This window comes from Centruroides vittatus, unplaced genomic scaffold (genome assembly GCF_030686945.1).
Source record: "Centruroides vittatus isolate TY-2023 unplaced genomic scaffold, ASM3068694v2 contig_7, whole genome shotgun sequence".
Lineage (NCBI taxonomy): Eukaryota > Metazoa > Arthropoda > Arachnida > Scorpiones > Buthidae > Centruroides > Centruroides vittatus.
Genome location: NW_027122442.1, coordinates 879,034 through 891,674, shown reverse-complemented (window position 1 = coordinate 891,674; position 12,641 = coordinate 879,034).

The following is a 12,641-nucleotide window of genomic DNA, read 5'->3' as shown; positions in this document are numbered from 1 at the left end:
CTTCTTCAAGATGATTATACATTTTTTAAAAATCAATTATTACTTTTAATGATATGCAACTTCAAAAAAAATTTTTCTGTAAAGGTTAAATATTACTGAAGCTAACATCAATTGAGTTTTATCACCGTTCTGTCTATATATGGCTTTCTATAAATGATTCCAAAGCTCGGAGAGTTTTAAAGTTTAGAGCTGTCTAATGTAATTTATCGAAGAACAAAAACAGTTTTTAAAGCAGCATTATAACATATAAAATGGTCTAATTTTTGTTGAATTAAATGTAAATCGGTATTCTTCGTCGTCATGTTTCCGAAAATGGTTCGAACTTTACTTATTTATTATTATTATTTTTTTTTATTTAAATTATTTCCGCCCTGCAGATATTAAGACATTTTTTGTTTACTAGGTTCTCATTGGGGATGAGGAATGAAGCCCAATATATTCAATTTAAACCACTTATCAAAATTTCTGAGGATAAAATTTGAATTCCAAGTCCTATTTTTACCCTCTGGTCTCCTCCATTGTGAAATTAGTCGATTCACAGTGGATATAAGGGAAAAAACTCATTTTAGTGCCCACAGGGGGAGAAGAGCGAAAATAACTTCATAATGAATAGTTTGTAGTGTCTAAAGAAATTGAAGTAGACCTAATCATATTTTGCCACGAGTAACAGACTCCAGTAATGCTTCTAAATGACTGTCAGTCACTAATCTGTAGTGACTAACAAACAGTGGGATATGGGTTCGGGCATATAGTTGGGTGAGGGGCGACATATCCAGACATTCATGAAAAATATCTGGGATTTTTCGATCGCCTGGGCCTGGGTTCGATTCCGGTCACCCAGAACAGTAGGCTGTTCTGGGTGACCGGACTGTCGCTGACATTTGTGTCATCCGGAACCTCAACCGAAATTTTTATGTAAATTTGGATATAAAAATTAATCTCTGAAACACATTATTTCTATGGAAGAAAGGGAGTAAAATGACTTCAAAGTTTTAGATTTTACAACATCCGATATGAAGATCTCAACCTTAGAAAATCGACTTCTCTGGTTTATTAAAAACTTTATTTCTTTTGTAATTTCCGTTGACTGTGACTATTTCTGTTGTTTAACGTTTTAAGCCAGCAATGATAATTTATCTCGAAATTTGTCCGTGTGTACTGTGCAATAGCGGAACCAGAAATGTTTTGAGGATGTAGAAAGGAAACAATGTCTTACAAAAACACCCGAAGTACCCGGCTTTATCGGAAAAATCCCACAGAAAAGGTATGCAGCTTTGCTCTACGAACCCGCTAAATCGCCCTTAGTACTGTATGTATATATTTTGTGTAACTGGAAATATAAAGTCTTTCTTTTTATATGGGACGTTCGAAATTTTAATGTAATTTAAATAAAAATTAGATTTAGTCTACATTACAGAATCTTCACTGGAAGTGTTCGTGGGTAATAAAAAGAGCGAAATTTTACTCCAAAGCTCGAAGTTTAACCGCTTTGCCTCTCTCATTTCTGCTATTGAGTTACAAAATCTGACATCATTAATAACATTAAAAATTATTTCTTCAAATTTAATTTATGTACAGGGAATGGAAAATCAAATTACAATGTGATATCAAAATTAAATATAAATTTATTTCTAGATTTATTCTAAAGATATATACAGTGAAAACTGTGTAAACCGGACTCGTACGGTACCGAATTTTCGAATTTTCTGTTTTATTAACAAAAAATACAATATATATATTGTATTTTTTTTTGGCTTTGGCTTTTCATTTTGTTATAATACTTAATTATTCTTAATTTTATCTATTATTATTGTTGTTGTTTATTTAATATTTTTATAATAAAATTTTTAATAAAATAGTACGTTAAGTTAATTAAAATATTCTTTTGTAATTAAATATTGTCAAAAGACACGAAGTATCAGCTAACAATATTAAACAATATGAAGAAAGCTTCAATGTCGTAATCATTTGTTTAGAGACTTTTTCCTGGTAAATTGTTATGTAACTTTCATAATAATGAACTTTATACTGTGTTTTTATACTTTTAAAGTTTTGAATCGAATGATTTGGCTTTATGCTTCAATGGTAAAAAAAAAATATTAAAAGAATATGATATTTTGTCCCATTTTTATCATTGAAATTTGTCCCGAAAAGATAACACAAACTCTTCGTGGAAGAACGACGGTTTTCATCTCACCACTTTCTTAATATATAGCCTATAACCTTCTTCGTTTTTTTTATTGATTCCAAACAAATGTCATTGATACGATTTAACATTTGATCGACATGGCAATACTATTTATTTTTCCAAATTAATTTCACAACGTTCGTTTCGAAAGGTTAATTATAGAATAGTTTGATTCCCCTTCACCGTTTACAGGATATACGTTAATGATATTTCCCTATAATAAATCGTAATATTGCATTATAATTATATAGTAAATTACATTTAAATTGTGTAAAAAAAATTTCTCGATTATTAATTTAGGTAACAGCTTACGAAATTTGGGTAATACACCGTCAGTCTAGTGTTAATGTTAATTATGACTCGTACAAAATATGTAAGCCTAATTAAAAACAATCGTTAAGTCTGTTAAAAAAATAATATTATGATTCGAAAAATTTGATGTAATTCGTAATTTATGAAACTTAAGTTTAGCGAGATGCCATTATCGTGTGCTTCCTCTATCCTTGCTCCCTGTCTCATACTTCGTTGAATAGAATAAAGTAATGTTAAATTACATTAATTAGAAAAGCTCGTGATTTAAAATGTTAAAATATTAAGTTTAAATTACAAATTTTTCGGTTTTATATTAATATTTAAAATAATATATAACCTATGTACAGTGCATACGCAGTATTATATTCAATTATTTATATACATTTACAGTTATGTAAAAAATTAAATCGTGTTACATCAGAAGTAATTTCGATCATTGGATTTCTGTAATGCATTTTTAAACATAATTAATGCGATTCCACGTTTATTTATCGTAAATTCTAATTGAACGTGATTTCACTGTTTCAATTATTACCTTAAGTTACATCAACTCGGAGAGATGCTGACATCATCGACATTTTGTACATCGGTGCATAATTCAATTTTTCTGTGCATAAATTGATATCTGAATAACCACGAAGGATAAAAACGGTCATAAACCGAGAATAATTTCGCTTTAAAACCATTATAATAATTACCTCGTAATGTGTTTATGAGGTATTCACGATCTCAATGTAAATGGGAATGGGTTACAGATGTCATTTATTCGCATTAATAAAAGGAGTTATTTCGTATTATTATTTTAAAATGATATAACACAGCTTAAATACATTTTAATTAATCGTTCAATAAAACGATTTTTAGACTGTACTTTACAGCATATTTTTCAAAATTCATCTTTAGTCATAATGGAAGCAGATCTATGCAAGAAACAAATTGTCTTAACTGCATATTTCGACACTAAAAGTGAAGAAAATATCGTTAATTGGAGGATATTCAAAAAATAATTACTTCGTATCTTATCTTAATTCCTTTCATAATAACAAGATGAATTATGTAGGACAATAAAATATATTCACGTTTAGTAAATCATTTAAATTCGAAGTTTGTGTATAACAACCGATTTCGGAATATTCTATACAATTTTAACACACGACGGAAAAGGTTACTCCGTTATATAAAGTATAAGAATGTTTGTTGAAGCAGCAATTATGTGGAAAAATCTTCGGATGTGACATCACTATATATTATCTTGAATGTAGAATCTCTATAGAAGACGAATACATTTAAAATCTAAAGATAGATTCAATTTTAAAAATGTATTTAATATATTATAAGGAAAGCTGTTAATGTAAATACCTTCCAATATCGTGTTGAGGTAGAAGGATAATTTTATTTCCTTATATAAGTCTCTAACGCATAGAATTTCGTCCGAATTAAATAAATCATTAGATATAATTATTGATGTAACTCATCCGTACGCGTAATTTAAATTCCGATGACGCGTTTTCACGTCACACAGTCTATTTGCGTCACGCAAATTCAATAAGTGATTTTTACGTCACACTCTACCCGCGTAACTTTATCCATTTAGAAGACATTTTCGAGCATTTTTGAAATGAAATTATAACAAAACAAAAAAACAAATGTAAAAGCCAATATTTGAATGGCGTTGGCAGGAAAATAGCAATCTACACGGAAACGATTATTGCGTATATTCTACGTCATTACCGTAACATACTACATATTCTTTTGTTGAACGAAAATAAATGTATTTTTCTTGTATTGTGTGTTACACAGTTGAAAATATGCAACTCAACGTTTTTATTATATTACTTATTTACAATACAATATATATTCTTTTATGATTTCATTTATTTTAATTAATTAAAAGAAGCAGGAGATTAGAAATTACTTAATTAAAATATTGGAATATTAAAATATTTTATAAAATAATTGATATAGTTAAGAGTGGAGGAAGAAGCTTGTGAAATTCTAAAGTTATATCCTTCGTACAATTCATATTTGCTTAATTTAATTGTAACCCAAGCTATAAAGAGAGAAATTGTCTAGAGATAGTGTCCCATTTTCTACATAGTGTAGCAGCATCTGAGAAACTTAGAAGCAACCAAACACATAAGAGTTTCGATAGTTCGAAACTAAAACAAGACATGCCAATTGAATGGAATTCTGCAGTAATAATGTTGGAGGGATTAGTTTCGATAAAAGGATCATTATCGGCAGCTTTAGCATTGCTCGCTTCCAGTTCGTCATCTCTAATAGCAAGTGAATGGTCATCGTAGAAGATTGCATAAAAAATATGAAAGCCATCGAATTAATGACTGCAGAATTATCGGCACTCTCTCAAAGATTACTCCTTTAGTAAGAGTGCAACGTAAGGCGCTCTTACTAAAGGAGTACACAAGGCGCAGATTTAAAGTTAAATAAGAAAATTAATTCAGAATTTTCACAAAAGATTTGGATCCACGATATAAATACATTGCTTTTGGACAATAACAAAGATTAAAACTATTCTCTTGGTCAATTATTGCATTACCTCTCATAATAATGTAATTTCCTCTGTAGTGAAATGGACTCGAAGTAAAAATGAGAACTTCTAATTAGTGGTAGTAAAAACTAAACTTACATTTCGAAATTATTAATTAGACTGTCGAAAATAGTTTAATATTTCTCAAAACTTACATATTTTCTTTTGGCTTTCAGAATTTATTGTTTAATCAAGACTGGTATTCGAAATTACATTATCAAAATTAGCTTAGTACTAAGAATTTCTTAATAATGGATTAACTCCACGCTTTTAGAGAGCTCTCGATCATCCGCTTTTCGAGTGTACCGTCCACGTGTCGGGCATTTATCCGCATTTTTTCGCCGATAATTCCAAGTATCAATTTTTAAAAGCGTTATTTCTTTTTATACTTTGTTTCAATAATAAATTTTTTTCATATTTTGTATTTTTCTCTCCAGTCAAAAAAAAAAAAAAATCATAACGTTATGATAGCATGTACGATAAAATACTATAATTATTTAGCTTATGTACAGTACGATAAACAGCTTTTACCAATGTAGCAACGCTAGATGTGGCCCTTAAATGGTTTTTTTTAAACTCTTTTCGCTTTGCAGGCTCTAAGAGGGCCTCTTTTAGCCAGCCAATTATGGATTTGGCCAGGCTCACATGGGGCGACCGGGTGGTGAGAAACGGGGCCGGACATATCCAAATGTGCAAACTTCCATTCATTCAATTTTATTTTTATAACTACATTATGTGTTGTACATAAAACTGATAATGCAAAGCAAATTCTACAATGCGATATTCAAAATGTTTTAGCCCTTTTGAATAACTACAGAAATATATCATTTACGAATAACTAACGAATGACTTAAAATATGGTAAAAATAGGGTAAATTATGAGTATTTTCTAGTATTTTTTGCATAATTGTTTAATTTCTTATGAAATACGTAGTAAATTTCTAGCCACTTTTATATTTATATTTATAAGCATACTGAATTTTTATTCTGAATTATTAATGTTCATTTTCATATTTCATAAACTTATTTACTACTTTTACAGTCTATATATGTCATGCTCTATATCCTAATATTTTAATTAAACTTACTCAATAATTTATAATGCTTTTTAAAATTATTCTAGATCATTTTAATATGTTAGTTCTGGATACCTCAAATTCTCCAATGGAAAAGTTTGGGCAGCACCACTGGGCTATGTCAGTTCAAAAGATTTTTATAGATTGTCGAACAGATGGATGCAGCAGCTTAGCTTTAGATCCAGGTACGATTGCCTGCATTTTCCACGAGTGCTGGAGATCTCTGGGATTTCGGTTGACTGTCAGATCAGTTGTCAAGTCCAAAACTACCCACTCGAGATTCTGCGTTTAATGGCGGCCGCTGGACTCGGTTGAAGAAGCCGCAATTGGCCCCAAGGATATATTCGGATGGGCGGAATGCCGGGTATGTCTGTCTCCCGCCCTTCGATTTCAGACCAATTCCAGCACTGAACACTTTCGGGCCTCGGTGCTGGATGATTCCCTTCATACATTACCGTATAGATTTTAATAACAATTGCGATTAGGCCTACTCTATTTAAAATTTTTATTTCTATATCGTAATTCATAGAATTTTTTCATTTTTTCAAAAATTATTCATAATATTATGTGCTAATTAAATAGGCTTAATAAGTTAACATAAAAAGTTTTTAATTAAAAGAATACTTTCATTTAAACACGCATCATCATAGAATAGAATACACAATTACAAACTTGATATGTTGATTAAAACATTAACGTCGAAATATATTCACGAAAAACTATGAGAAATAAAAAAAATTATATGTTTATAAAGTAATAATAAGACTTCTATTAACCTATTTAATCGAGACAATTTAGAAAAAGTTTTTAAAGTATTTGTCGATTCCTTATGGGGAACGAGGGAATATTCCGTTTTAATTCAAATTTCGCCCATTAAAATTTATAATAAATGAAATTTTGTCCGTTAAATAAAATTTTAAAATAAAAATGGATTTTATTTCCCTTTAAAACTCGGTTTCGGTTTCATTTTTTCGTTAAAGTCGAAACTTTGGTTTGGTAACATGACCGGTTCACAGATTTCCCATAAGAAAATCTTTTACTTTCTTAAGTAAAAGATTTTATTAATGCCACAGCACTGAAAGAATAAAAAGGAATAAACGTAAGAATGATTATTTAAGGGGCCGACATATTTAGCCAGGTCATCCACGAAGATACGACTCGAAGCCGAATCCATTGGAACCAGGCACGCCTTCGCCTTCTAGCCATCTAATTTTCAAGTTTCGACGAAAAGTCATTTTTTAACGTAAAGATACATAATATTGACTTTTAATTAATCAATAGAGATATTAGCGAGATTGAAGCCGAAGTTTTAACCGCGAAAAACGTGTACGCTTTCCTGTAAGCCTGGAAGTTTGACAATGGCGTTTGGAACGTCGAGCATGATTCCACTGATTTTCCAAACGCCATTGTCAAACTTCTAGGCTTACAGGAAAGCGGCGCTGAACGTCCGACGTACACGTTTTCGCGGTTAAAACTTTGCCTCAACCTCGCTACTATTGAAGTACAGTATAACATAACATGAATATCAAAATGCAGCTGTGATAAAAGTCACATTCAAAATTACTTTTTAAATGTATTATTTACAACGTGCTAAAACTGTTTTCTACTCATAATAGATTAATTTTTGGATATCAATCTTAGTTACATAGATTCAAACTTAACAATTTGAAATGTCCACTTATCACATCAAGAAGAAAAAAACCAAGCAAAAATGATAGAAAACATAATAGTAGTATACTAAATCAATATGAATCCCTTTTAAACACTTTTAAAGTTGTTAATAATTTCCTTACCTGGATTCATACAATAAGGTCCTTCTACGCGTCACACATCAGGTCTATAAATAAAATGGCATATTAATGCAATTACCAATCATTATATAGACTTGTAACGACGAATGCTATTACCTATTTCCAATATATTATTGTAATTTTATTCAAAAATAAAATTATTATTATTATTTTTTTTTGATATTTTAAAAAACAATAATGATTATTGTATGTTTCGGTTATAAACAACGTCACGCTTGTTTAAAGCCGGCAGCAAACGACGCGATGTCACGGCATAATCGCTCCGAGTAACGATTGAGAGTGAGAACAACCTTGAAGCAATCGTTTGTTACGTGGTGTCTTTCTTGAATTATTAAAGAAAAACCAATAAATGTCTATCAATAGACTGACTCACTCGAAAAAAATTGTGACGTAAGCCAGCATTAAACCGTATAGAACTAAATATTTTCATTATTTATGAATTCTTAAATCTATTATATTGAAATATTTGTTTTTTTTTATTAAATTTGATATATTTAGGACTTATTTCCCAAATTCTGCTAATAGAATGTGGTTTAGAAAACGATTCTAAAAGGCACTAATGAAAGCTCCCATGAATTTTAAAAATTACTCACTAAATAAATGAAGTACCACATTCTTTTAAAGTGCTAAAAGACCACCGATTTGCTATGTTTGCTCAGTTATTATTTGTATTATTATCATTTTATTCATCGAGTGTTGCGATATTTTATAACAGACATGGGCAAATGCGGCTCTTTTTGAGTTATATGCGGCTCTTGCTGAAAGTGTTAATTTCTGCTTTTTATTATTATTTCGACAATTTTGTGAAAATATGTAATATTTAGTAATTTATTTCCAAGTTGGTGCAATAAATTAAATTGACATTTCAAATCTATTCTTTTAAAACAAGTTCTCGACCCGGATGGGGGACATCCTATCCTTCCCTGCCTTACTATACTATCCGCCACGACAGTACAGAATTGCGGCTCTCATGCATTTTGTAAAACCTATATTTCGGTTCCCACTGAACTCTTCCTTGCCCACCTCTGTTTTATAATAAAACATTCATAATATGCAGTTTTCGTGTGAATTACACAAGTCGAAATTTCGAGTTAGAAACTGTAAAGGCTATAAACAGGATTAAATAATGCAGTACTCTATGTACACGCACTAATTGGGTTGCAATTTGAAAAAAAATTGTAGACGTATAAATTCCCTCTGTTGCCGTCTGTCCTTCTTTAATCTCGAGAACTGTGTTAGATAGGTGAAAGCAGATATCAGATATGAAAAGCATATATAGTTAATATAATTATATAAAATAGATGATAATAATAATAATAACATATATATATATAAGTATACAGTTAATATATATACGAACTTCCGATGCAAACCGAAAGTCACGTTATCTGAACTCAAAATTTTCTCCTGAAAAGAGTTAGATAGATGACTGGCATGACTCTATTGCTAACAGGAAAAGTATGATGTACAGGGGCAAGACACTAATTTGTGGTGGAGAGCGTATATTCTAAATTAACCGCTCCGTCATCCACTGTCGAAATTATGGATACAACCTAATAGGCATAATTAACTTACAAATATAGAAATTTTAAAAAATATTGGGTTCAAGTTTTCGAAGCCTGGAAATTCTTTACGTAAGCTAAGTGCCAGAAGAAATAATAATAAAAATAAACTACTGTACTTCATACAAAATACAGGAGATATTCCAAATTGAAATTTCCTTGTTTACGGAAGCTTGAATAAAATCTGAATTTCGTCAACGTTGACGAAATTATGAATTCATCATTTGTCACGTATTTTGATTTACTTAAATCGATTTTGTAATCGCCGTTATTAAATTTTGACACGGCGCTAAAATTTCACAGTTAAAATCAAACTTTTAATTTAAAATTCAAAATTTCCATTTTAAAAATTCAGAGAAAAATCCAAAACGGGAAAATAAAAGTATCAAAGAAGTCGGAAAAAAGATTAGAATGGATTTAAATTCATATTCACGAAAAATATTTTTTCAACGAACGATAAAGTAAACTGTGAATACCAAATTGTTTTTCTATTATTCGAAATATATTTTTAAATATAAACACTCGACATTTTTCCTTAAAGGAAATGTAAATGAATTGTATTTCATAACAGAAACCCAAGGTGAATGTTGCAACCCAAATGGATAAATTTACATTATTATTCAAGTAATGAATAAATGTTTTTTTCTGGAATGAGGTTTAGAGAATCGAATCTATTCTAAATCATTATATTTTAGATGTTTTTTTCTTATTTGAAACGTGTTAATTAATTTCCACTATAAATTCAATTTTATTTTAAATTACAACTGTAATGTCTGTTTGCAAATAATGAATACGGCAATTTAAAAGAAAAGAATCATCGTTACGAAAAGATATTCCTATAAATCATTTAATTAGAGCAGCGAAAATAGGGCAGGAATCGAATATAGCGATTAAAAGTGCGATTTATCGGAGTACAATTGAACAGAATTCATCGATCTTATTCGTAGATGCTTAGTTCAAGATATAATGATAAAATAATGAGTAAAAGAAAAGTACGCCATAATCTTGATTACTTATTGTTTGGCAACAACTATACATTTTTGTAACGATTCGGAGTAAGTTGAAATCGCTTCGTGAGTCGTGCTTTTACACGATTTGTATTCATAAAGCTACTCGTAAATACCATTGATTATTTATCAAACATTACACGCTTTGCGTAATCAAACGCAATCCTCACCTTTAAGTTCCCGTTTGCATATTTAAAACTCATTAACTTTTAAATACGACTTTCTGTCACATTTCCAGTCGAACTGGAATAAAAACAGATTTATTTTCATTTATATTTTTTAAAAAATTCTAATAATCGTTTTACTTTTTTATATTATACTACGATATTTACTATTAAAACACGTTTGTTTTTAAACTTCTGTTTAACAGCCCGTGATAACTAAAACCTTTCGTGTGATCAACAAGAGAAAAAAAAGTTCGATTCTCTTTGGGGATAAAGGATCCCCCCTCTCTGTTGCATTTAAGCATAATTTTGATGCTTTGCTTATAAGCAAAAAAAGGGGGGTGCCATAAACGTCTATTGTAGAACTTGAACTCCGATCGAGTACGAGTTGCTTTAGGATTTGCCTAAAAGTTCCCCTTCTATACACGGACGACTCGCACGTTCACACCCAAACCTGTCTAAAATGACTCACGACCGTATCTAAAATCAACGGGTCTCCCTCGCATCGTCATCGGGCATACCGGAAAAGCCCAACGTTGAAATTGCCACATGCTGTCTCTAACTTTGTTTTCTTTTGGGCTGGAGCTAAGACTATCAGCGCTTGCATTGAATTAATGGAATAAGTAAATTTGGGTGATTTTCCATCCTATAGGAAACTTGGTCCACTTTGGTTGGTCAGGTGCGAACCAACGACCAGCGGTTTTATCCAGCGACCACTGTTCAGAGGTTTTGTCCATTACGTGGGTATAGTAGTATTTAATATAAAGCTAAAATCAGCAATATTCGCAGGATATAATCACTTATTTTGATAACCACTAAAAAGGGGGTTACGTCCTTCTAATCGGACGTTGACAACCATTCTGTGAATTAAAATTGTCTTCAAAGTGGATCTCTGGTGAACGCCGGATCACAAGACAAATTTGTTTTGTCTATAAGTCCCTTTTTAGTGGTTACCAAAATCTAGTAGTGTTGTTCTTGCATCATAACAAGCTAGAGAAGAAGAATCAAGATTTTTAAATAATGTGTGAAGCAGGGTGGCCTGAGCGGTTAAGGTGGCGATAAACATCAGAAATTTTTTGGAGTTGTGGTTTGTCTTGATATGTTTGTCTCCGTCCTTCACCGCCCCATTTTGTGTCCGGATGAATCCTTGGGATTACAAAATAAAGGTCCTCTTAGTGCCTACATGGCAATATTTTATGAAATTAATAGCTTTACAGTAAGTGTCTGTAAATTAAAGTGTTTTCAACTGTCGCAAATCTAGATCGGATACGATTAAGAAAAAAACACCTTCAAGCTTCAATTTTTGGTAGTTTCTGAGTTTGTAGCAACTGTTAAAACAAATATTTTTTATCTGCCCCATCAGAATGTTTGGTTGTACACAAAAATATTCAGATGATGGAGCAGAAAACGTCTTAGTTGTTCTTCCATGCCAGTGGTTCATCAAGAGAAAAAAGAAATGCTAAAAAAATTTCCAAAAACCTTTTTCTAATTAAATTCCTTTTTTGTTTATAGTGTTCGGATCTTCTATTTCTAAACTACTTTTTTTAAACTCTTTCTGCCCTGCGAGCCCTCTTTTAGCAAACCCATTATAGATTCGGCCAGGGCCACAATGGGACGGGGCCCGACATATCCGGTCGAATCACCCGCGAGAAATTCCTATGGATTTTCGACTCCTTCAGATTCGATCCCGGGTCCCCCAGAGCGGTAGGCTGCCATCTTGATGGCTCGGCCATCCGGCCATCGCTGAAATTGGATTTATATTGTGTATACCAGTAATTAAAACTGTATTAAGAATAACACAACAGAATAAAAATTTGTTTCGAATCGTCAAACAGATCATCATCTTGCTACGGTACATTATAGTTAATATCTTGTGTGTGTGGCATGTTTCTATGATAAATTCTTCATTGTCGTAACAGACAAAAAACGTCAAGAAACATTTAAAACATTCACATGTGAGGCCAGCTGCCTAC